Source organism: Pogona vitticeps, chromosome 3 (assembly GCF_051106095.1).
Source record: "Pogona vitticeps strain Pit_001003342236 chromosome 3, PviZW2.1, whole genome shotgun sequence".
Lineage (NCBI taxonomy): Eukaryota > Metazoa > Chordata > Lepidosauria > Squamata > Agamidae > Pogona > Pogona vitticeps.
Genome location: NC_135785.1, coordinates 18223602 through 18251488, shown reverse-complemented (window position 1 = coordinate 18251488; position 27887 = coordinate 18223602). Strand labels below are relative to the sequence as shown.

General features: G+C 38.7%; 1 protein-coding gene across 10 annotated transcripts in view; it reads right to left on the bottom strand.

The window, feature by feature from the left end:
- The window catches only part of MECOM (MDS1 and EVI1 complex locus), a 635199-nt gene that overhangs the window by 171082 nt on the left and 436230 nt on the right, over window positions 1-27887 (bottom strand). The window lies entirely within an intron of this gene.

Sequence of the window (27887 nt, the reverse complement as noted above, 5' to 3'; positions counted from 1 at the left end):
CATGTATGAGTGAGAATAAGCCACGTTACTTTATCCTATTCACCTGATTGTTTATTTTTCCCTGTGTGTATTTAAAATAAACCTTATTCTTTTTATTGTTTAAAAATCCATCCCTGGTCTGTGTGACTTCTTAAAGGGAATGGTTGGTGGCAGCTTAGTGTAACTGTGTGACATATCCCAGTAGGTCTGGGTTTGTCACACCATTATCACTGCAGATGGTGACAGAAGCCACAAAATTAAAAGACGCCTGCTTCTGGGGAGTAAAGCGATTACAAACCTGGGCGGCATCTTAAAAAGCAGAGATATCACCTTGCTGGCAACGGTAGATGCATAGATTAAATGATCATTGCAGATGGTGACAGAAGCCACGAAATTAAAAGATGCCTGCTTCTTGGGAGGAAATGATGACAAACCTAGACAGCATCTTAAAAAGCAGAGACATTACCTTGCCGACAAAGGTCCGCATAGTCAAAGCTATGGTTTTTCCAGTAGTGATGTATGGAAGTGAGAGCTGGACCATAAAGAAGGCTGACCGCCGAAGAAAAATTGATGCTTTTGAACTGTGCTGCTGGAGGAGACTCTTGAGAGTCCCCTGGACTTAGGAGAACAATCCTATCAATTCTGAAGGGAATCAACCCTGAGTGTTCACTAGATGGACAGATCCTGAAGCTGAGGCTCCAGTACTTTGGCCATCTCATGAGAAGATTCCCTGGAAAAGACCCTGATGTTAGGAAAGTGTGAAGGCAGGAGGAGAGTAGGGGACAACAAAGGACGAGATGGTTGGACAGTGTCATCAAAGCGACCAACATGAATTTGACGAAACTCAGGGAGGCAGTGGAAGATAGGAGGGCCTGGTGTGCTCTGGTCCATGGGGTCACGAAGAGTCAGACACGACTTAACGACTAAACAACAAGAACAAAATCTTTTGGTTTTGCTTGTGGAATCCTTTTGCTGTGCTTCGCCAAGATATACGGCACCACTACTATGGTGCCATAATTTTCTCAATGAAAAAGGTTCTTTCAGCACCCTGAAACACCCTGTCAAAAATCATGTGAGGTGTTTTGCTTCTACTTAAGAGCAGGAAGTCTGCTCTCTTTTCATCAGCAACAGTGTTAGCAAAGAACCTGAAGTTTGTTTGTTTGTTTGCTTGCATAAAAATGAGCTTCCTGTTTGTGTTTTGTGCAGAATACAATGTTTCCCCTGCCCCCCCCCAATACAGGGATTTTGCACAAAAAACACACCCACAGTCTTCGCATAAACAAATGCCAAAATACAAAAAAGCATCCAAAAAGAAATCCCCATAATCTCATCCAGCTGAGAGAAAGTTTGATTTTCCCCCCCATTTTCACGTGCAAAAGCAAAAGGAGGATTCATTATTCATGGAGGTCATTTACAAGTATGCATTACAGTAAGACACACACACACCCCATATCCACAAGGGATAGATTTGAGACCCCTTCCCTTGCAGATGCCTGAAACCCATTTGTTACTATCCACAGGGGGTGGAAGCGAGAGGAAGAGGTAAGTGTACACGTGCACTGTAGTGTGCATCTGCACACTGTGGGTTGAGTTGTAGCAGTAATTACTACTGACAGCTGAAACCACAGATACCTGCTCCACAGATATGAGGATCCTACTGTACTTATAAGAATGGCAGGGAACACTCAACATATGGAGTCTCCCCTGCTCTTAACAACAGCTTGCATATTTTCACCAAAAGATAGGGAAAAATGTCTTGTCCTGTGCATCTGGGTTATATATGGGCTTCCCCAATCCTGTTATAAACATCATGCACTATATGATGAATGTGGACACTGAATTTCAGAAAGATCCAGCAACATGTTCTGCTATGGTAAATGCACATGGTACTGATGTTGACAAAGCAATGTCAGACATGTTTACTCAGAAGTAAATCTCACTTTATTCAGAGAGGATCCTTTGCACTTAAGTGTGCATAGGACCTTAGCCCAAATGCAGCAGTCGCAAAATTATGAATGTACTCCGTAACAAGTGACATTATAGTTTGTGTCACAGTTGCTAAGAGTGAACCGTTAACCATTTATAATCAACAGGGCACACTAAGAGATGGGTCCAGGAAACAGAGATGTTTTTCATACATTCCTCACAGTCAATTGTAATTCTTATCACATGTTCAGTCTAGGAAACACAATACGTCTCATGAATTTAAAATCTATCTCTGAAATTATTCGGGTAAGCTGTACAGATTTATCTGGCAGCAAAGCTGACATGTAATGGCAATGAGGAATATGCTGAATATCCAGAACTGAATAGCTGGGAGGTTGTCCACTCCACAACACACAAAACATGATTGCATTCAATTTGCTGGGTCACAGGTTGGGTGGCTTATACTGAAGTAATGTGAGGTTGCCTACTTTGTGATATCAAGAAAGCTTGACCATAAAAATAAGACTTTCTAGGATAGGTAGAAGCACTCAGGATAATATTTGGTTTATATTTGAATAGCTGTGGGACACTGCATAACTTCTATACTTATACTGTAATTTTTTTTCATACATAGGACATTATGATTTAGTGACCAGTGTCGTCTTATGGTCTATTATCAATTTAACAAAATTAGGATTCGCAGTAGAAATAATGGTATAATTTTACAACAATTAATTGACATATATCAGTAATTTGTACTTCTAAGACACAATCACATAGTCTGACCTGTTTACTTACTAAGTTCGTTTTGGGAATTTGTATTTCCATCTTATTTATTTTTTGTTAAGAAAAAGTAACCGAATCATTAATATAAGGCACATAAAATATTATCTCTTTGACCAAGGAGGATTGCCAATTCCTATATCTTTCTTCAAAGAGGTGGATGGTTCATCACGGATCTCATTTGGTATGGCCTAGAAAGTCAATGGCAGGTGCTAATAGCAAATTAGGGAGGAAGTTGTTCTGCAGTTTTTGCACAAAAATCCACTGAAACTCTTTTGTTGTCCATTTGTTTGTTTGGTTTGTTTTTTTTAGTGTGCAAAAGACTAGTTTTTCTGTTTCACAAATGTTCTATATTGATTATCACAGGACACTGGCAGTCTTTCAGAGAAGTTCAGTCAACTTTACAAGAGAGAAGCCAATACCGCCTTATAAGAGTTATATACATTTATTTTTAGCCTCATTACTAACACGCCTCATGAAGCATGCTTGACAGCTAAATGTGATCTTTTTTTACCTGCAGTTGTTAACTATTTCATATTCTCTTACAATACATACATACACAGAGGTTGCTATTTCATTACAGAACAATATAGTGCCCTTCATGATAAAGTAAGGGTGCAATGACTAATGCATTGCCCACCATGTAGAAGTTCTAATATTTTTAATTTGCCAAATCAATTATAAAAAAAACACTCTGAGAGAATATGGATGTCTCACATATGGATCACATTAGAAATAATATGGCTCAGTTCCAAAGCTGGCATTATGCCCTGTTGGCATCTCACCGTTTAACCTGATACAGGAGTTTGGCTTATAACTTTTAGACAAATGAGTCCTGGAGGCTTAAATGCAGACATGGTTTCCAGTGATTTAACACCTTGCCATTTCTTAGAATATGAAGAGTAAATGTAGGGCACTGTGGTTCACACAATCTTTAGTTTCTGGATTTTAATTAAGAATCAATGTCTGGCAAGATACAGAACATTTGGTCTCAAATTGTTCTAAAGATGCACAAACAGCGGTAAAGAAATTGTGAGCTAGTTTCTAACACTTTCAAATGCAACTGTACCTTTCTTCCCCACAGAAAAATGCCACAGAATTCTGCTTCAAGTGAATAGTGGTTGTGAGCTTCCTCTTCTAGAGACGTACACTTAAGTGGATGAGGCGCTTTATGTACAATCAGAATATTCAGCAGTTCAGCATGACTGTGCAAGGCCAGTTGCACTGCTGAAGTCCATTAAATGACCAGAATCAGATGTACACTAGTAAGTCCAGGTATATCCCAAGAATTACAAAAAGTAATACATCGTTACATCAAAAGTATTTTAATAAATATTCTTTTATATGGTTCTTGTGCTATTCTAGCTTCTTTTAAGAGGATATTTTGGAGTGAAACCCATGATTTTGCAAAAGTTCGTTGCAAAAAGATGATAGATAAAAACATATTTAAATCATTAAATCTATGGCTGAGACAGGATTTGAACCCAAGCGACTCAGGTTCTTGTTCGTCTTTTCAAAACATCATACAAAACATTTTAAATATTTATTCATTAAATTTATATACCAACCTTGCATAAGACTTCTATCAGTCTCTTCTATCAGTCTCTTATGAAGGTTGATCATGTCCACACTTGCTTAGCAGAAGCTCCAGACCTTCCACTATACTCTCTGTTTCTGTTCCCTTCTAAATTGTCGGCAGTCTAATCACATATGTCAATTCCCCTTAATACAGATGACAACAATCAGGCTACACATGAAAATAATGCATGTAAGGGCTCTGGATCAATCCTTCTGTTACAAGCAGGATGCATTTTGCTGGCTTCCAAAAGGACTATTACATTTTTTTTTGCACTGAACTTATTAGAAAATGAATAGCAATTCACTAGAAATCTGGTTTTCTTCTATAGAAGAACAGGTGCTAAGACAGCAAAGGTCAAGAAATGTCATGTAAACCTGCAGAAACCATTCAGCTAAAAACAAAATAGTGTGGACAATATGCAGTCTGATTGATTAATGCAATAGTTGCTGGTGTTTTCATCAGGCTGCCATGACAATTTTCTACACTCCTCAGAGATAAAGTAGCTTAGGCTTGTCTGTGTTTGACAGAAAGAGTGTCAGAGTCTGTACAGACTGCTTTTCCTCACTCCATTTGATTAATTTCTGATGAGGATGTCAAAGGTAGTTTGGCCCCTTTGGATTCCATAACCCTCCCTACTTAGTTAACATGATTTTGGATATCAGTGGGGAAAGCAGGTTAATCGCAGCGCTACAATGAAGTTGTGTTTGAAGCCAATATTTTTAGGAAACAATTTTAACATGCTTTAGTCGGCTGAGGAAAATTTTAAATGCTGAAGAGAACTCTGAGAACAGGGAAATGTTTTCAGACACTGTGAGAGGGGATGTTTCCTCTGAGGAGGTGGGGATCATGAACAAGACCCTGGAGTCATCCATCGATTAGTAGAAAACTCAGACTCAGTGTTCAAATAAAACAACATGTATTAAGAATACTTATACAGTATTACTTCACCTCCATAAAGTTCTCCACTTAAAGAGACTAATAATCAGCTACTGTTGGAAGTATCCTTTTTTTGGGTAGTGAAGGGGGTTTCCTTCACCACCTTTCTCAACCCTAGAATCCATAACACTGTTGAGGCTTACAAACTTTCAATGTCCCTTCCATGATGTCCCTTTCCAACTGGTGCAACAATTGGAACTGTTGCTCCCAATATGAACAACACCACTGGTTTAGGGTCAAGTCTTCTGAATTGAACTGACTCTTCTTCAACACTTCTTGGGCATCTCAGACTGATCTTAGAGGGGATGGGACTTGTCTCACTCCTTTAAGCTGAGCTCCTTCAAATAGTCAGGGATACAGTTAGCTAGAGATAGGTCACATTTTGTATGTACAAAATCAGCTTGTACTGTAGAGTCTGGCTCATCTCTTCTCCACCTTAGGGGCATCATCCTGGTCCTGCCTCACTCATTTCTTCGTCCTCTTCCTTCCTCTTCCCCTGGTTCTTCTTCAGCCTCGCTTATACACTCCACTTGGCAGACGTATGTAACAACTAGCATACAGTAAAAACAAAAGTGCAGTAAAAAAAAAAAGTTCACCCTTACTAAATGAGATGACTGTCACAAGGTGCAAGGCCCCATGCAAGCTCTTCCCCTCAAAATACAGTGGTGTCTTGCAAAACGAATGCCTTGCGGGATGAAAAAAACCACAAGACGAATTGTTTTTTCTATCACTATGGTGCCTCGCAAGACGGCTTCTTCTATGGCCGTGCTTCACAAGACTTTTTTCCCCAAGACCGATGCCTCGCAAGATGAAAACATTTCATTCGTCTTGCGATGTTCCCATAGGAATGCATTGCAATGCATTCCTATGGGAATCTGCTTTTCGCAAGATGATTTGTTTTTTTGCAAGACAGTGCTTTTCGTGGAACAAATCACATTCGTCTTGCGAGGCACCACTGTAAATGGTTTAAGAGACAGAGAAACCATACACCAATGGAGTACTTTAGCAAATCAAAAACCAGAGGAGAACTTCGGGCAATTTTGAAAAAGTACTTCTTACACCTTTTACAGAAGGTTAAAGAGTTTTTCTATTACAAAAATATTTATTCCTATCCCATCCTTCAAACAAAAACTATTTGAAGATTATATTCTCCCAGATCAGACCACTGATGTCCTCGGACCTCCAGGGGAATCAATCTCACCCTCGGGACAAACAACAGCTAAGGAAAAGTAAATATGTAGACGGATTCAAAACACTTTAAAACCCATAGCAAGTTAACTTTCAGTGATTTAATTACCTGAAAGAATGTTGTATGAAAAAATTTGGGGATTGGATAGAACGTTCTCAGTTTTAAATGCTGCTTTGATAACCAGACAATAAACGTCCAGATTTTGCCCCACCGTTGAATAATCAAGATAAAACCGTTGTTTTCTTTGCTAAAGAAAACCTGTGCGGTTATTAATTATAACATTACACATTGAGTTTTCGTGATGGAAAACAAGTCATTTATCAAAAGATGAGTCATAAGCACCAATCCCATTAACATTTACTCAGACATGAGTCCTATGTGGAGAGTAAGGATCACCAAGTAATGTGTATGTAAGGCTACAAATGAATCAACGTGCATAGATGTGCTGTTAGTATCCAGAATGCTCTGAAGACTGTTTGAAAAGCTACTGAAACAGGTATTGGAAGTGCTAGCTGTGGGTTAATCTGTCCATGAGGAGACACAAGACAACTGCACATCTAATCATGAGTACATCTCTATGTGAATGGTTTCTGCTAGTTAATTTCTAGTCCACTGGCACCCTTGAATTTCACATGACAATCTGGAACACTACCTGTCTGTAAATCTACTCAGGAATGAACATCTGAGACTAGACACTCACTCTTGTGAAATTCTCCTCATCTAGTTTCCAGCTGTAAACTTCATATTTTTCAAAGGAGCCCTCAGGATGGACCAAAAGATTTAACTTTTCTTTCCTGCTCCCAACATGGAATGCCAAGGCAGATGTATAAGAAAGAACAAGCCACTGCAAAGATGAATAACCATGGAAATCTACATGCCTCATGGAGTGCTGTTAGCCCATCTGGTAATTTAGTAGTTGAATTTTACTGTAAACCTGAGACCCTGTTGTTCAGAATTTGTATTGAATTTCACTTGGAGAAGTGAAGATACTTAGGTTTTTCACAATTAGAATTAAGAAACTTTTCATAAATATAATCTTTCAAACCTTTTAAAATGTTTCTCTACTTCTTCAAATACTGGCTACTATGAGACATATACCCAGATCCACATATGAAAACAAGTTACACACAAGGAATAGATTTAGCATGTATGCAAAAAAGCAGTTGAGAAAGATGCAAGGAAACCCTCAAATGCAAATCAGCACAAGATGCATCAGTGTTATATTCATTATCACATATTTTGTGGTGTTATTTTGGAAAACATCTCCTTTGTGCACAAAATGAAAAGATTCACAATACTAAAAACCTTATATTCATATCTACGGAATTCTCATTGATATTTCTTTGTCAAGCTTAGAAGAATGGAGTTATTTGTTGTTGCTAAAAAAGCTTTTCAGTGCAAGTAAGTTGCAGCAGTGTTCTTCAACATTTTTATTAATGAGCTGGATCAGGGGCTGCAGGGAATGCTAATCAGATTTGCAGATGACACAAAATTGGATAGAAAAGTTAATACTTTGGAAGACAGAACCAAAATTCAAAATGATCTCGACAGGCAGTTTTCAGCACTGGGCTGAAAACAACAGAATGAAATTTAGCAGGGATAAATGCAAAGTGCGGCATCTAGGAAGGAAGAAACCAAATACACAGCTACAAGATGTGGGATACCTGGCTCAGTAATACTACAAGTGAGAACAATCCTGGAATTGTTGTAGATCACAAGCTCAATATGAACCAACAGTGTGATGTGGCTGACTACAAAAAAAAAAGCCAATACTATTTTAGGCTACATTACCAGAAGTATAGTCTCCAAATCCTGTGAGGTACTAGTTCCCCTCTATTAAGCACTGCTTAGGGCTCATCTTGAGTACTGTGTCCAGTTCTGAAAACCACACTTCAAGAAGAATGTTGACAAATTGGAACAAGTTCAAAGGAAAGTAATAAGGATGATCAGGGGGATGGTGGAAAACAAGCCCTGCGTGGAAAGACTGAAAGAACTCGTCATGTTTAGCCTTGAGAAAAGAAGACTAGCAGAGCTATGGTAGCACTTTTCAAATACTTGAAAGGCTGTCATATAGAGGAGGGACAGGATCGGTTCTATTATCACTACATATTCACAACTGTGGATCGCAGAGGAGTTTACAAAGAAGTATTTTATAAGAAAATTAAGTTAAACATTACATTATGGGTGAAACAAAAATGTATACATTAAGGGATGGGTTTACTTTTCTTTTTTGTACAAGCAAAATGAACTATGGATAAGATGGAGAAGTCAAGCTGTTTCTGTTACTTCCTTTTCTAACACTGCATTTATATAGTGCATTTTGGATATATGGGCTTTATGTATGTCACTTGAGTAATCCTTGCCTCAGCCCTGTAGGGCAGGTCAGAATAATTATTCCCAGATTGTAGTTGAGGATGCTGAGACTGAAAGATAGCTGCTTGCCTAAGACCACCTTCTGAGTTCATAGCTGAGGTAAGCATTAAAATGGTGACATCCTGTCTCATATCTTAAACCATAATGTTGCACTAAACCCCAAGATCTATTTCTCATCTCAGAAGTGCGATGAATTTGGGGTTAGGTACTATGAGAAACAGGTAAAGAAAGAAATGTATCAAAGTAGGCAAAGAAAATCATTAGCAGGCTTCCAATTAATTAATGTAAAAGCTGTTCTCCCTCTCAGTGAATCATAGGGAACATACTCTACACTTATAGCCCCATAACAGCCATTATTCTTTCATAACAGAGAATGGCAAACTACATCCATATGGTAGTCTGACCAGTCATGTGACTTTCATATACCCACATGATGGCACTAAAATGGCCTATTAGATTTACAGTGTCATTAACCTTCCAAAATAAAATGGGAGTCTGCTCTAGTGCAAAAATATATATATATTAAAAAAATAAAAAATATGCTTGACTGCTGTTGGGTTTCAGGTAACCAGAGTGTGAGGAAATGCTGACAGGGGTCACTGTGGTATAATCTTTCATTCAGCCCCAAAGCTGTCACACCTTCCCCAGATGTCTAAAACACAGATATAAATTTTCATTATCCAGCAGAAAAGGGGCAGAGGTACACCAAATGAATTTTTTACCAATCAAATTAGAGCTCATTGCCACATTAAATGGAAACACTAATTTTGTGAAGTTTGTGGTCATTTATCTATCTCAGTCCATGTGTGGGAAGTCACACCAATGAGGCTGAATAAAGGTTTTCTCCAAATCAAATTACAGTTTGTATAATTGTGTTCCAGTCACAATAAAATTGAATAAGGAAAACAAAATCCTTTTAGGTGAAAGCCGGGCTTTTTCATACAAAACAGCGACTTTCCAATTTCTCTCATTTGTTTTTAGTCATCCAGAAAGAGATAAACATCTTTATCAATGTAATCTGGACATTTTAAGTAACGTAACACAATTTATAGACATTCTAAAATAATTTTCAAGTTAACCTCATAGAGATTATTTTGGAATCTTGATTAAAATCTAAGGGGATCAATGCCAAACAAAGGTTCAAGTCCTATTAATGGCACCAGAGAGAGTCTGGCATGTATTTAACTTGCCCATTGAACTAAGTGAGAACTATACTGCTTTACTTTGGATGGTCTGTACACCCATTTCTTAAAAAGTATATGTGTGTGTGTGTGTGAGAGAGAGAGAGAGAGAGAGAGAGAAAGAGAGAGAGAGAGAGAGACAGACAGACAGACAGACAGAGACAGAGACAGAGACAGAGACAGAGACAGAGACAGAGACAGAGAGAGATTAGTACAGTGCTTCCCAACCTTGGGTCCCCAGATGTTCTTGGACTACAATTCCCAAAAATCCTGCCTAGTGCAGCTAGTGATGAAGGCTTCTGGCAGTTTTAGTCCAAGAACAGCTGGCGACCCAAGTTTGGTAACCACTATATTAATGCATACCAATCTTTTTCTTTCAACAACCTGCCTTGCCGGGTGAGATGCTAAATATATAGCCACTCCCTTCTCGTCAACAGTGATGAGCAAACTGTCCTTTAGACTCAATGGGATGGCATGGCCTTATTCTTCCTTAGAATAATAATGATAATTCTGCCTCAAGGCAACATGTCCGAGGGTTTTCTAGGTACCAAGTACTCAGAAATGGTTTATCCTGGGAGGCAAAGTGAGGAATTAACTCTGAGCTTCTGGCTCCTCACCGGGCTATCTAGCCAGTTACTTTCTCATAGCCGATAGCTACTAACCGACATCAGTTGCATGAAGGAATATATTTTATCCTCTAAAGGGTTAAGCTAAATTTTTGTGCACTTCCTTGTTATATTTTTCTAATGGATGAATCACACTGCATATGTTATTCCAAATGAAGGTAAATGGTAAAAATATATAGTGTCATTCTCACACTTGCAATTTTATTTTCTATTTCCTTCCTAATTAATTCACGAAGTGCAAATGGAAATTTTATTATTTTTCCTACAATTAACTAGCCTTTATTAAATTTGTTAGTAGCAATTTCTACAATAAATTTGCCCCTGTTCATTGCCACTTTGCAGTAAATCAGGTTTTTTTTCACAGAATCTTCTACCATGATCTTACAATCTCTTTTCTAGGTAGTCAACATTACCTGGAAAGATATCGTAGCAGCATGTACGTGATTTATTTTTTATTTAAGTTTTTGCCTAATAGAGTTCACCTAAATTATTAATGCAGGATGCTTTTCTACAGACACTTCCCCACTAACCACTTTCAATGTTCAGAAATAACATTTCCCAATGGTTGAGACCTAGTCATAAGTTGCAACCAAAGGAAGCAACTTTGATCATTGAATCAATGAAACTTACATAGGTGTTGACTCGCTAAACCCCGACTGATTCAGTGGTCCTGCCGTAGCTGTGACTTACTATTGGATTTCACCTAAACATTAAACATTAAAACCTTTATATAACTTTCATTTGCGTGCATATGAAGGCAGAGGATGTGTATTTATAATATGTACATACAGTGTACTTACCATGTTAAAAAGTACTATACAGATGTTCCATTTTCTCATTATCTTCCAGTTAACTTAATATAGGACCTAATGTGCTATAGCAGATAGAGTACTAGGTTGGGGAGAATTAGACAGCATTCTACTTTTTAGGGCTATGGCCCCCATAATCGCCCCATCAGCATAACTAGAAGCCACACTGGCTGGGCAGTTCTGGCCCACTGGTGACCCTGTGCCACTTATTATCTTTCAGTCTCACTTTGCTGCGAATCAAATTTGCACTGTATTACTTGGAAGATGAATACATTAATATATAACAATACACACCTTATATTTTTGGAAGTTTGTATAAATCTTTTCTATATCAGTTTTCCTCTTCTTGAAACATGTTTTCTCTTTATTGCTTTGCTTTCTCTAGAGATTTAAAATATGTGTTCCCACACATTTTAACATGGTCTCCATTATTTGGAAACTTGTTAAAATAACAAAACTACTGAAGGGGTGAGCATTGAACACATTTGCATGTTCATTGTTATGAACAGGAAGGGGAAGATATGGAGGCAGTGACAAATTTTACTTTCTTGGGCTCCATGATCACTGCAGATGGTGACAGAAGCCACGAAATTAAAAGACGCCTGCTTCTTGGGAGGAAAGCGATAACAAACCTAGACAGCATTTTAAAAAGCAGATGCATCACCTTGCCGACAAAAGTCCGCACAGTTAAAGCTATGGTTTTTCTTGTAGTGATGTATGGAAGCGAGAGCTGGACCATAAAGAAGGCTGACCGCCAAAGAATTGATGCTTTTGAATTGTGGTGCTGGAGGAGACTCTTGAGACTGCAAAGAGAACAAACCTATCCATTCTGAAGGAAATCAACCCTGAGTGCTCACTGGAAGGACAGATCCTGAAGCTGAGGCTCCAATACTTTGGCCATCTCATAAAAAGTGAGGACTCCCTGGAAAAGACCCTGATGTTAGGAAAGTGTGAAGGCAATAGGAGAAGGGGACGACAGAGGTCGAGATGGTTGGACAGGGTCACCGAAGCTACCAACATGAATTTGACCCAACTCTGGGAGGCAGTGGAAGACAGGAGGGCCTAGCGTGCTCTAGTTCATGGGGTCACAAAGAGTCAGACCCGACTTAACGACTAAACAACAACAACAACAAAAATGGTGGGGATGGGCAACTAGCTCGACATGGATTGATGTATCAGAAAATGAGTTATTTGAACAATATGTTTATTTAAAATGAGATATGAAATATGATTTCTTTAGTTCAACTTTTATTTTCATGAACACAGCATATATCTGAACAATTGTTTATAACTAACAACTTAATATGTGACAAATCTTAAGTATGATTTCAAGCCATTGAAAATAAAAAGAATTATGCATTTTTCCATTTTTGATGTCAATGGCATCATTTTAATTTATTTTATTTTATTTATTTATTTTATTTTATTTATATCCCGCCTATCTGGTCGTATCAGGACCACTCTAGGCGGCTAACAACATTAAAAAATCATACAATGAATATACATATAAAAACAATTTTTCATAACGGGAATACTAAACAAAATAACTAAAGGAGAGGTAAAAAAAAAGGGAAAAGGGGGTGTCAGGAATTATCTGATGGGAAGGCCTGCTTAAATATCCATGTTTTTAATTGGTTCTTGAAAATGCCCAGCGAGGGAGCCGCGCGAATCTCAGGAGGTATGTCAAAGCAGTTTTATGCCAATGGTGGAAATATATGTATATGTTTAATTCTTCAGTTTAAATCAGTGGGATTTAAAAGGTGTGATTAACTTTAGATTGTGTGCCGCACACTATCTTTCTATTTGTCTTTACTCTTTTTAGTCCCTGTGCATTTCCCCTTCAGTATGTTCATGAAAACCTTCTTATATTAAAGTTAAAGGTAAAGGTTCCCCTTGACAATTTTTGTCCAGTCATATTCGACTCTAGGGGGCGGTGCTCATCCCCGTTTCCAAGCCATAGAGCCAGCGTTTGTCCGAAGACAATCTTCCGTGGTCACATGGCCAGTGCGACTTAGACACGGAACGCTGTTACCTTCCCACCGAGGTGGTCCCTATTTATCTACTTGCATTTGCATGCTTTCGAACCGCTAGGTTGGCGGGAGCTGGGGCAAGCGACGGGCGCTCACTCCCTCACGTGGATTCGATCTTACGACTGCTTGGTCTTCTGACCCTGCAGCACAGGCTTCTGCAGTTTAGCCTGCAGCGCCACCACATCCCTTCTTATATTAAACATTTTCTTTTATTTTAGGAAATTGATGGGCTGTACAGTTTGACAGGTTTTCTCTACTGAAATTAAATGTTACCATTTTGCAACTTCTATGGTTGGCATAAGTCAGAACTGACTTGACAACACACAATTGCTGATTGGATAACTCTGTGGGTTTGGCATCTCGTTGTGGAGTGAGAAGTTGAGAGTTCAGTTCCCCCCTGTGCATACCAGAAGAACCAGCCTATGTCACCTTGTGGAAGCTGCACATTCCTGTGCATCCCCAGAAGGCAATGATAAACCAATTTTGAGTATTCTCTATCTAGAAAACCCTGAAAAAAGGTCATTGTAAGTCACAATTGACTTGATAACACACAATTAATTATGTAACTTCTATGTATCAAAATTTTGTTTAATCCGAACTGGTTTTATACTTTACCTTGGGTTGAAGATTTTCATACAATGAGTTTAAAGAACTGTCCTTTCTTTCTATATCCTTGGTCCCACATTTTATGTGCTCCTGACTATTCTTATACATGCATGGCACAATCTATAATAGGTGAGGTAGGCTGAACTGGAAGTACCCCTGCTCCTCTTGGGTTTTACCTGGAAGTCACTTTACAAAAGTTTTTGGTATTACAAAAAGGGATGATTTCCTTGCAGTTGCAGGTCATTTTGTCCGAAAGCATACCTAACAAATCTACACTTCCAGAAATTCAGTGCATCTGCTGATGTGTGCTGTAGTCCATTAAAAGAGTGTAAAACTTGCTAGACTTTAAGGTGCCACAGAACCACCTGTTGTTCACTCTAAATCATTCATTCCAAGACTACCACTTTACTTCTCATAGACACGTAATGATTCTGCTTTACAGAACAGGAGGGAAAGGAGGAGAGAGGAGGAACAAAAGGAGTTCAGCAATGGAGCATCTTAAATTCTTGTTGGAAGCATTCAGGTGCCAATCAAGGAGATGCCATAATCATTTTTCCAAGTACCATTTTAATAATTTACATTGATAATTTACATCATGCTCTTGAAATAAACAACGAGTCATAAGCATATGGCTATGCAGGGTAGATAATATTGGGCTGGACGGGCCAATGAAGAAGTTCTTTAATATAATCTTTCTGTTAAAAAAGGTGGGGTGGCCTAAAAGCACCCTAAAATGCAAGCATTATATAATGTTAGTAGAAGTTATGGATATGAAGAAATCTTACCAAGGTTTCATTTGTGATTGTGACAGACTACAGTGGTGCCTCGCAAGACGAATTTAATTCGTTCCGCAGTTAATGTTGTCTTGTGAAAAATTCATCTTGCAAAAGGCGTTTTCCCATAGGAATGCATTGAAATCTAAGTAATGCGTTCCTATGGGCAAAAAAAGTCAGAACAAAGTCAAATTTGGTTTACAAGGGGTTTATTAAGTGCTCTTTAAAGCCATACATATTGTGCAGATGATTTTAAAAATTTCAATCAAAAAACTTTAACTTTTTAAACAACATAGACATACACATACACACATAGGCATCCTTCAGTCTCGAGAGACTATGGTAACATGCTCTGAATCAAGGAGTGTCCTATCCAGAGCATGAAGCCTGGGTAAAGTAATATGGAGGATAGGCTGTCCCTTGGAAGCTGGGCTGAGGCTGAAGGCCAGGTATGTTTTCATGGAAACAACATAGAAAAACATTTAAAAATCAGCAAACATGAGGCAGGAACAAAAAACGAAAAACATTCGCCTTGCGAAGCATGGCCATAGGAACATTTGTCTTGCAAGTCATCAACCCCATTGCCAAAACCATTTGTCTTGCGAGTTTTTTTTTCCTGCAAAGCATTTGTTTTGCGAGGCACCACTGTATTCTGGTACGTGAGACAGGCTGTCGGAGCTTTCCCATGAAAAATACAGCATGACACCAGCACAGTTTTTAAGATGTTTTGCCTAGTTATGCAATGGTCTCTATCATCTTTTCCTTTGAAAAACTAGGCATGCACACACACAGGGAGAAAACACAAAAGGGCAGAGTGGTTGCTCATAAAGATGCAAACAATCCAGCTTTCTAAAACTCCATGCAACAAGACAACTGCTATTGCAATTTTTTTTTGCGTAGTTCCAAAGTTCTGTCTTGCAAATGAGAAAATTCACATCATGGTTGAGCCTAACATGAACAATGTTATTATCCTGCCAAAATGAGATTTTTTGTGTGTGTTTGTGTGTGTGTGTTTTTGTGTGTGTGTGTGTGTATGTGGTAAAACTATATATAGATATATATACAAGAGTAAGTGTATAAAATCTATTATTACTGAGCAGTTTTCAGATAAGGACATCAGAGAATAGACATGTTCATATCTAGCCAATGGATTTAGTCATGGCACTCAGAGATCTGTTTAGCTTGTATTAAGTTTAAAGGAACTGACCTTATCTTATGAACTTCCTTAACTTCAATGTGACTGAAAATCAAAAAGTTAGTAGATAAGGTTACAACCTGCCTGTTACATTTTATTGTGACAGGTGTATAAGTTTTTAAAAATGAAATGTAAATGCTGCTTTCAAGGTCAAAGGCTATGGTGTCTGTATGCTGTCTTCCTGCAATGATAAGGAAAGCTCCACTGTAGCTGGAGACTGAAAAGACTATGTGGGAGCTTTCTACAAAAGTTCAAGCATAAACAAGCAAGTGCAAGGTTGACAACACCCAACAAACAAAGGCTGGAATCTGGTAACATAACGTTACACCATATAAGCCTGATGACATCATTAGCTTCAACCATATTTTCTTAATAAAAAGCTTCCTATGCTTCCCTGACTCTACTTCTCGGGTTCCTACACTCCTTTGCTCCTGAAGAAGGCTTTGGGAACAGCAGTACTGGGAGTAAGTCATACACGTCTGAAAATTACCACTGCATGTACTCATCATGAAGTCTCCTCATCCATGCTTCCAAACAGTGTGGTGGATCAGTTGAGGTCTTAGCTGAGACCAGGCTGTAAGTGTTGAAGGGAATTAGCCAGGGAGTGCAGCTGGAAGCGATGACTAATCATCACAGCCCCATATAGGTTTGGCTCCTGTGTGAAATCAGTGCAAGAAGCAACTGCTGTTTTTGGATGCTATTGTTTGGGGACTGCTTTGTGAAATCCTCTGGATGTCTTTTGACCATCGGACCAGACCTTGACGGGTGTGATTCATGACAAATAGTCTCCAAACCCAAGCAGTTGTGTTGATCTATAACAAGAAGACCCATTCAAGTCCAAGCTGTCACAATATGCCTTGCATTATAACAGGAGCTGAGAATTTATTTTGTCTGGCCAATTATGTGTCTCTCCCAACTACTGCAAGAACTGTGAGGAGCTGAGTCCACTGGGAACAAGGATGCTTGGGTGGGGAAGAAGCAGGTCTGATATGATGAAACTGCCCCTGCTTATTGCCTAAAAACAGTAGTACGTGCATTTGTAATATCAAAAATAAATTACTGCCATGCTCTCTATGTAGGGCTGCCCTTGAAAACATTACAGAAACTTCAGCAGGTCCAGAATGGAGCAGCCAGACTTACTACAGGTATTAGCAGGTTTGATCACACCTCCCCAATTCTGGCTTGCCTGCACTGGCTCCTTGTCAGTTCTGTGCTGAATACTCAAGGCAGCTCACAATAAATTAAATTGAATTAAATGTAATTGTTTTCATTTAGCAGAGGAAATTATGCTACTTTTGAAAATTATGTTTTGTTATTCATTGATTATTATATATTTTACTGCTGATTTTGTTGTTTGTTACATGATATCCTTGTTGTTTGTACCCTGCCCAGAGACTGTATGTTCACTATGGGGTGGTATATAAATATAAATATACATTCGTTCATTCATTCCAAGGTTCTAGTCCTACAAGCTCTGGCTCCAAAACACCATGGAAACCTCTAAATGGCAAAGAAAGGTAAAAGAGAAACAGTCTAAAAATAAACATCTTAGAACATCAGCAGAATTACATAAACATAGCTTCCTTTCAGCTTTGGAACCGAGATTAACCTGTTTTTTCCATATTGCTTCACTCCCTTTAAATTCTATTATTGTTCAGCATTTTGAAAATGGGGACATCCTAAATTGAAGGAATTATGTGACATTAAGGTACCACTACCCATGTGTTATAAGCATGATGAGACAGAGCCATAGTTCAGTTGTATAGCACATGATTTGGACTCATAACGGGTCAAGGTATAAGAAATTCTTTAGCTCTGACCTAATACTCCTTATCATAGTTTTCGCCTTTTGCCTGTTGAAGCAGAGATCTGGAAGGGAGTTTATGCTGGCTAAATCAGTGGTTCCCAACCTTCGGTAACCCAAGTATTCCAGCCTTCGCCTTCATCATCAATTGTGCTGGCCAAGGTCTCTGGAAGTTGTAGTCCAGGAACACACCTGGTTTCCCCAAAGTTGAGAACCACTGGGATGGATTGTAAGGCTGCTGACCTTACAATCTGCTGCTATTAATTTGATAATGATAAAGACACTGTAATTATATTATGATGTAAAATTGAAACAATATGTTTGTTTCCTCTATCATGGTTACATCTTGAATTATATCTACTTGATAAAAGAGAAAGCAATGCTCTCTGAAGTCAATAAAGAATTTTAAAAGAGTGTTGGCTCAGATCTTATATCATCCTACTTTTCCTCTTAGGAAAGCATTTTTAACAGAAGAGAAGCACTTAGGACAATGAAGTGCCCTTAGCATACTTGGATCTTTAGGACATGCTTAAATATTAGGCCTTTGGCCCTCAGCCTGAAAGTTTCTATCACTCCATTAGACAGATGTTCAGCCTTAAAATTTGATAAAATTGGTAAAAATATTAGAAGACTTTAGCTATAGAAGAGAAAGTCATTTCAATACAGTATAGGCTGAAAAAAAAACCTATGTCAGATCAGGAGCTTAGACCTTTTAAGCTGAGTAAAATGGAACTTTTTTGTGCAATCACTTTTCTTTAAAGACAGATGTGCTATTGTAAATTACAATTTCACTGTGCCAAAGTGTTCCTGCTCCCAAAGTTTGACCCAGCCATGAGGCAAGGTGAGCCATTTACAGTATATCAGGAACTAGTACATGACCATCACCAACAAAGTTCCCCAACATCATTCTGAAGAGCTTCACTGGCTACTCTCTAGGATAGGGTATTAGCAACCTCTAAAAAAGCAACACCATCTGCTTTGTAACCCAGTGTAACACTGAATCAGCTGATGCACAGATTTCCAGAACCTGGGATTTCCTGTTTTAGAAGATCTTAAGGCAAGACGCTAAGGGTGAGTGCAGAAAAGGAAGTGGTAGATAGAGGAGGGTAGAAGAAATGTCATATGGGAGGAAACAGCGCCATTGCTGATTTGGATCCCCCTATTTCAAGCAGAGGCCAACTCTTACTGCCTCTTTGCTCCAATATAACTTATTTTTAATGAATGCATGTCAGGTGTTGGTTGTTCTGATATCCCTGGTGTTTGATAATAAGGATGAATTCTGTTAGCTGTACCCTCCAAGATAATTCAAGTAGTATAATTTAAGCAGTTGTCACTAGTTTCTCCTGTCACACTGGACTCTTGTGAGTCCACAATCAGCACTGGTTTCTTAACTGATGGCAATTCACCACTAAAAATCATACCAATTGAGCTTCACCAGTGTATTTTCATTCTTTAGTTAGATCTAAGATTCTACTGTGCAATTTCTAAAGGACCTCTAGGAGTTACCATGCCTACTAATGATGTCACTATCTTCTTAAGATATGTATTTCAGACAGAAGCCCATCTCTTACTATGAACACTTATGACTAAAACATTGTGCACAAATAGGCTACTTGACCATCCTTCCTTCCACTCAAAACAGATTTAAGGAACTTAATTTGGTGGACAGAGTGCCTGAAGAACTTTGGATAGAGGCTCGTAGCATTGTCCAGGAGGCAGCAACAAAAACCATCCCAAAGAATAGGAAATGCAAGAAAGCAAAGTGGCTGTCCAACGAGGCCTTAGAAATAGCAGAGAGGAGAAGGGAAGCAAAATGCAAGGGAGATAGGGAAAGCTACGGAAAATTGAATGCAGATTTCCAAAGAATGGCAAGAAGAGACAAGGGGGCCTTCTTAAAAGAACAGTGCAAGGAAATAGAGGAAAATAACAGAAAAGGAAAAACCAGAGATCTGTTCAGGAAAATTGGAGATATTAGAGGAACATTTTGCGCAAAGATGGACATGATAAAGGACAAAACTGATAGGGACCTAAGAGAAACAGAAGACATCAAGAAGAGGTGGCAAGAATACACAGAGGAATTATACCAGAAAGATCTGGATATCCCAGACAACCCTGACCCTTTCACTGTTTGCTCCCACACCATGGAACAACCGCTGCTTTTAGATTTAGATTTTCTTATATTACAACACTATCAATAGTTGAGCTTTTTCATATTTAGGTATTGTTCTATTTTGCATAATGTTTTATACAATCTAAAAAAAATTCGGGTTTTTTCCCCCAATGTATTCATCAGATTTTACCTCCTCTTTTTGCTCTGGTTCTGGCCATAAATTAAAGAAATGAGATGGGGACGGGTTGCTTTTAGGTTAAATCAGTAGGACATTTAGCTTGTGGTTTATTTATTTATTTATTTATTTATTTATTTATTTATTTATTTATTTATTTATTTATTTATTTATTTATTTATTTATTATCCCGCCTATCTGGTCGTGTTAAGACCACTCTAGGCGGTTCTTTCTTCAAGCACAACTTTACATTTCAACCCCCACATTATGTCAGCCAACATCTACCTATATTTTACTTGTTCCTTTTTGACAATGTCCTCTCTATGGACACACATCCGTTGCTTCTTCTATCACTCTAATCTATTAATGCCCAACAAAAAAGCCCCAATGTGTTTAAAATTAACTAGTTATCTAAATGCTGTCTTGTTGGATGCCCACCATTCTATTCAATTTTCTAACTTGGTTTACATAAAAATTGGCAGGTTATATATCACCATCCAGTTCCTGCAATCTTAAATGTTTGATGATGAAAAGCAACAAAATTTATGAACGCAACATTTATAAATCTAGGAAAGGAGAAACTTAGGAGAAGTAAATAATTCTGTGGGACTGTTTGCTTACTTAGGGTCAAGATCTGCCCTTAGATATGCACGTAAAACTCCCTTTAAATTCAACAAGCCTTATCGGGATGTTCATTTTGAGCAAAGAATTTAGTTTTGCATGACTTAAGTGTTTGTCAATCTGGTTCCTTAAAAAGAACGTTATTCTTTCTTTCCTTTCTTTTCTTTTTTTTGGACAATTCCCTTTTGATGGGGAAATAGCATTATAAATACAGACATATAAAATGAAGAATGTACATAAGCAAGAACACAATGTCCAAAATTCATTGTCATTACTGTGCTATAATAACAGAATATTCCATTTGGTGCACAGGCAGCCAAGTCTCCCAAATAGCAGCCAGGTAAAGCTGAACTGTGAGAGACAGGTCAAGCTACAGCAGGTTTTGATATTTTTCTGTGAGGAAGGAGAGGAGGACTTACCTGACCTGCCAGTCTCCACCACCCTCAGTAGGCCATTCCATCTCAAAACACCTGTAAAGGACTCTCCTAAGGTCAGCTCGCTAGTGGACTGGGGAGGGGCTAAGGGTGAGCTGGAAGAAAAGGACAGCCAGACAGTAGACAGGTGGAAGAGGAGTCAGAAGGGGACAGAGACCAGGAGGATAGGGAGACAGGGAAGGTTTTGAAAGAAGAGGAGAGATCCCTAGAGGAAGAGAAGGAGGAGGAGGAGTATAAAAGAATATCTGGCAAGAAGTGAAGAAAGTTTCTATACAAAGGGTAACAGAAAGGTTAAATATGACACTTTCGCTTACCTCTCGTTGTTAACACCACTCATTTTAGAGGCTCCTTTTTGTGACATGAAAATGAAAAAAGTGCCTCTTTTGTGTTGTTTTTAATTATTACATTAAAACATGAATTCAAGTAATCCTGTTCTTATTCCCATTCCTATTCTTCACATCCCTACTGTTTAATTTCTGCTTCTGCAGGCTAAGGCAAAGCTTTATCATTTTTTCCATGTAGCATTATTGTGTTTGAATTGTCCCAATTTTATACTGAATCAGGTATGGGCATCATGGAGTCTCCAAGAGGGATTTTTATGGTCACCAAATAATATAAAATTGTAAAATCCCTTTTCTGCTACTGGAAACTTCTAGGAGCAAGTTTTCACATTCTGGGACTTGGGGATGGCCATCCCAAAAATGAATAAAATAAAACTATAAGTCTCTGTCCAAGTATTTCCTGATTAATTTTTTTAAAGGAGAAAACAGCCATTTTAGTTAGAAAAGCAAGGTTTCATCATTAGATTGTCCCTTTTTGCCTATAATCGGTTGGAATCCTGTTGCTTAATCTACAAAATTACTCCTGTCTAAATTTCATTGATTCAAATAGGCCTAGTCTAGTTATGGCTTATTTTAGTGTAGTAAATTGCAACTAGAGTAGCTCTTTTTTGAATCAATGGAACTTAAGACAGGCGTTGATTACCAAATACACACTGATTCAATAGGCCTACTCTAGAGCAATTTACTACACTAGGCAATAGGACTTCAGCCATTGTATTTTATTATCTGTATTTACTAATATGTTATTTACTAACATGTGATTTTTGTAACATACTGGTTTTTCTCTTATAAGCTGCCCAAAAAACTCCCATTACTTGAATATGAATAAATAAACATTAGGACTGAAGAGGCACTCCTTAGAAGGCTACATCTGAGCCAAGAGCTGCTGATTGTTGAATTCTTACTTTTTACTGTTAAGATTTGTCTATCAAAAACTTTTACATAGACATTTATGTAGAATATTTAGTTATTTAGAATATTTCTATGCTACCTTTCTCCCCCAAAGGACCCAAAGCATCCTAGAAAAATATAAATGCTAGTAATTATATTAAGGCCAATTACATTTGTTCTACAAATCCCATATTATACTACCAGTTGCATCTGAATAAAAAAGTTTTATTTTTGTTTATTAAATATTTGAGTAAATTTAATAATTGGTGATCAGGAATGGTCAAAATATTCTCTTTTTTGTTCACCACTCTTTTGGCACACAGATTCTGTAAACTTGGGCAACGAGACTATATACAATGTCTTATTCAACCATTTGTTTTCTGGCTTGTAAGGGAGAGGTTCATAACCTATTTAAGGACCACCATCTGTGCAGTCTCCTCTGAACTGAACTGTTTAAGATTCACTCATGGGTTGGTTTCAAAAGTCAAAGCACATGGGAATAACAGACTGGTCTTCTGAATCTTTCCCCAAACTCTGCATGCTATATATCCTTTCTCAGGAGGTTTTTCTCCTGAAATTACACATCAGTAAATATTAACTTGAGTTTACATCTGAATCATACCTTCTCATCAGCTCGTCCCTTGTGGCTATGGCTATCATAGAATCTGAACTGGATGGCAACTTAGTAATGAATATTATGGCATGAAGGAATTTTGCTGTGTGGTCTGTTCAATGTGAAGACTCCTTGCTTTCATCTGTCTTGAGCCTTTCACTTGACACTTGACCTTTCCCTTGGCACTGTCCTATCATTTCCTTGATTTTGCAAACGTTAGCCTCTCACGTGACCTGTGAACTGTGGCCTTTCACTTGGCCTTTGATCTCATAAATTGTGGAAGCTCGTACATGTAATCACAGGACAAATAAGCAAAAGAGCTCAAAGAAATAGCAACTCCTGAATGACACCCCCAAGTGGAAAGCCAACAATGAGAGTGTCTCATTTCTGGCAAAATAACTTAAACCTGACAGCAATGTACTAATGCTCTCATCAGACCTGGCAAATAAACAGCAGGAAGTACTTATTCAGTAGCCCCAGTGTCTGCTAGTCCCCAGACCCCCCCCCCCCCTTTTTGGTAATAGTCTCCTTGGTACCAATAAATTAATCCAAAAAAAAAAAAAAACTGATCTGAGAAATGTGGAGTTTGACTACCACACATTAGGAATGTATCCTCAGGAAACATTATTGAGATGAATTCTAACACTGAAAGTTTCAACAGGTATTGTGCTAAAGATATTCCTAGTGGGTTCCTAGTGTGTGTATATTTCTTATAGAAATAAATATAAATTAAATAATAATACTTTGTCTTCATTCTGTTATTGTAAACTGCCCAGAGTGGCTTTGGCAGTAGAATGGGCCGTATAAAAATCAAATAAATAAAAAAATCATGTTTTTGAATAACTTTTAAAGCTTCTTTACCTTGAAGACATATCTTTGAATTCTGGCCTTCCTCACATCTCTTAGCTGACTAATGAAGGAAGGATATCCAATATATATAATTTCACTCTATCAAGATCTACAAATTATTTAAGATATATTCTATATTTATTCTGACCCCTATACTTAACTGATAGGGCAAAGGTCAGTATACATGTGCTGGTCTACAAATTGAGAAAGATGACAGATTTCTACTCATATACACCTTAAAACAGGGACGTGGTGGCGCTGTGGGCTAAACCGCAGAAGCCGTGCTGCAGGGTCAGAAGACCAAGCAGTCATAAGATCGAATCCACGTGACGGAGTGAGCGCCCGCCGCTTGTCCCAGCTCCTCGCCAACCTAGCAGTTCGAAAGCATGCAAATGCAAGTAGATAAATAGGGACCACCTCGGTGGGAAGGCAACAACATTCCGTGTCTAAGTCGCACTGGCCATGTGACCACGGAAGATTGTCTTCGGACCAAACGCTGGCTCCATGGCTTGGAAACGGGGATGAGCACCACCCCCTAGAGTCGAACACAACTGGACAAAAATTGTCAAGGGGAACCTTTACCTTTACCTTTTTACGCCTTAAAACATGACACTTTCAGGACATTTTTCGTAGTAAGAGACATTATGGTACCAGCTGTACAGCCAGCATAATTGACAAAACTTCCTTGCTCTGAATCTAGCACCGTGGTTCCCAAACTAGGGTCTCCAGATGTTCTTGCTTTACAACTTCCAGAAATCCTGGACACCACAGCTACTGGTGAAGGCTTCTGAGAGTTTAAGTCCAAGAGCTTCTGGACATTCAAGGTAAAGAATCACTAATTGATTCCTGTACCTCTTCAACTGATCTTCCAGTCCTGGCAACAGCTCAGGCTTCTCTGCCCCGCCTTCTTGTCTGATATCCCACTCAGACAAAACGGTGGGGCTTAGAAGTCTGTGCTCTTGCTCATGACTCAGAGATTAGCCGAGGAGGTGGGAAAAGCAAGCAAGCAAGGTCTGGTGAGTGGCTGATCAGCTGAGGAGGTGGAAGAAGGGAGCAGTAAACCTGTGCTGTCACCTTTACAAACTGGCATGAACTGGGACAAACTGGTTGGTTCCTATCTCTAATTGAGACTATTGTTAGTGTTAGTATTACTAAGGATTGTCACACATTAGTAAATTCAAAATCAGGCAATAAGAAAAATGAACAGAAATTGCCTATTTTTTCCCTACCATTTTAAACAATAACACTCAATTGCAAGATGATTTGTATTTTTAAATGAAAGTGGAAAGGTACATTTCATCTGGCTGAGGATCCTTTTTAAAAACCTCAGTATCTTTGAATCCCCTTCACAGATTGCTGCCTTGTTGTGGTTAAGGGGCTTGAGTAATTCAGAGAAGCTATGGGCTATGCCGTGCAGGGACACCCTAGACGGACAGGTCATAATGGAGAGTTCTGACTAAATGCGATCCACTTGGAGCAGGAACTGACAAGCCACTCCAGTATCTTTGCCAAGAAAACTCCATGGACAGAAACAAAAGGCTAAAAGATATGACGCAGGAAAATAAGCCCCAACATGCTACTGAGGAAGAGCAGAGGACAAGTACAAGTACCTACAGAGCTAATGAAGTGGTTTGGCCAAAGCTGAAAGGACGCTCAGTTGTGGATGTGCCTAGAAGTGAAAGGAAGGTCAAATGCTGCCAAAAAACCCCAAAAACTGCATAGGAACCTGGAGTGTAAGATCTATGAACCTTGGTAAGCTTGATGTGGTCAAACAGGAAATGGCAAGAATAAATATTAACATCCTGGGCATCAGTGAACTAAAATGGATGGGAATGGGCGAATTCAATTCAGACAATTATCATATCTACTATTGTGAGCAAGAATCCCGTAGAAGAAATGGAGTAGCCCTCATAGTCGACAAAGAGTGGGAAAAGCTGTACAATCTCAAAAATGATAGAATGATTTCAATACAAATCCAAGGCAGATCTTTCAACATCACAGTAATCCATGTTTATGAACCAACCACCGATGCTGAAGGGGCTGAAATTGACCAATTCTATGAAGACTTACAACGCGTTCTAGAACTGACACCAAAGAAAGATGTTCTTCTCATTACAGGGGATTGGAATGGTAAAGTAGGGAGTCAACAGATAGAAGGAACATCAGGTAAGTTTGGCCTTGGAGTTCAAAATGCAGCAGGGCAAAGGCTAATAGAGTTTTGTCAAGAGAACAAGCTGGTCATCACAAACACTCTTTTCCATCAATACAAGAGGCGACACTACACATGGACATCACCAAGATGGGCAATACTGAAATCAGATTGATTATATTCTCTGCAGCCAAAGATGGAGACGCTCTATACAGGCAGCAAAAACAAGACCTGGAGCTGATTGTGACTCTGATCATCAGCTTCTTCTAGCAAAACTCAAGCTTAAACTGAAGGAAGTAGGAAAAACCACTGGGCTAGTAAGATATAACCTAAACCAAATCCCTTATGAATACACAGTGGAAGTGACGAACAGATTTAAGGAACTAAATTTGGTGGACAGAGTGCCTGAAGAACTATGGATGGAGACTCATAACATTGTACAGGAGGCAGCAACAAAAACCATCCCAAAGAAAAGGAAATGTAAGAAAGCAAAGTGGCTGTCCAATGAAGCCTTACAAATAGCAGAGAAGAGAAGGGAAACAAAATGCAAGGGAGATAGGGAAAGTTACAGAAAATTGAATGCAGACTTCCAAAGAATAGCAAGGAGAGACAAGAGGGCCTTCTTAAATGAGCAGTGCAAAGAAATAGAGGAAAATAATAGAAAGGGGAAAACCAGAGATTTGTTTCAAGAAAATTGGAGATATTAAAGGAACATTTTGTGCAAAGATGGACATGATAAAGTACAAAAAGAGAAACAGAAGACATCAAGAAGAGGTGATAAGAATACACAGAGGAATTATACCAGAAAGATCTGGATGTCCCAGACAACCCAGATTGTGTGGCTGCTGACCTTGAGCCAGATATCCTGGAGACTGAAGTCAAGTAGGGATTAGAAAGCATGGCTAACAACAAGGCCAGTGGAGGGGATGGCATTCCAGTTGAACTATTTAAAATCTTAAAATCTTAAAAAGATGATGCTGTTAAGGTGCTACACTCAATGTGCCAGCAAGTTTGGAAAACTCAACAGTGGCCAGAGGATTGGAGAAGATCAGTCTACATCCCAATTGCAAAGAAGGGCAGTGCCAAAGAATGCTCCAACTACCGTACAATTGCTCTCATTTCACACGCTAGCAAGGTTATGCTCAAAATCCTCCAAGGCACTCTTCAGCAGTATGTGGACCGAGAACTCACAGAAGTGCAAGCTGGATTGCGAAGGGGCAGAGGAACTAGAGACCAAATTGCTAACATGTGCTGGATTATTGAGAAAGCCAGAGAGTTCCAGAAAAAACATCTACTTCTGCTTCATTGACTATGCAAAAGCCTTTGACTGTGTGGATCACAACAAACTATGGCAAGTTCTTAAAGAAATGGAAGTGCCTGATCACTTTATCTATCTTCTGAGGACAAGATAGTTGGACAGTGTCATCGAAGCTACCAACATGAATTTGACCAAACTCTGGGAGGCAGTGGAAGATAGGAGGGCCTGGCATGCTCTGGTCCATGGGGTCACGAAGAGTCGGACATGACTTAACGACTAAACAACAACAACATCTTTGAAGGTTGAATCTCTAAATCCTTGTAATCGCATTGAATTTACTCCCACATAACTAACCAGGACTGCAGACATGATAATCTATTGCTGTAATGATGAAATTTTATCAAGTACTTTTTGTTACTTTACTTTGGATGTCTATTTTTTGTGATGGATTATTATACACTCTATTAACTCCTGTGAACATTACAAATTAAAAGCATTTGTATGAGTGAAGACAGCCAGATCTTCATAGCATGCCTCTGGATTCACTTTAGTGTAATTAGTCCAATAGTTATAAGAGTAAGATTTCAAACTTTAGATTTTATCAATACTGGTAGCACTATGCCATTGAAAACAATGTGGTAATGTACAAATTAGAGC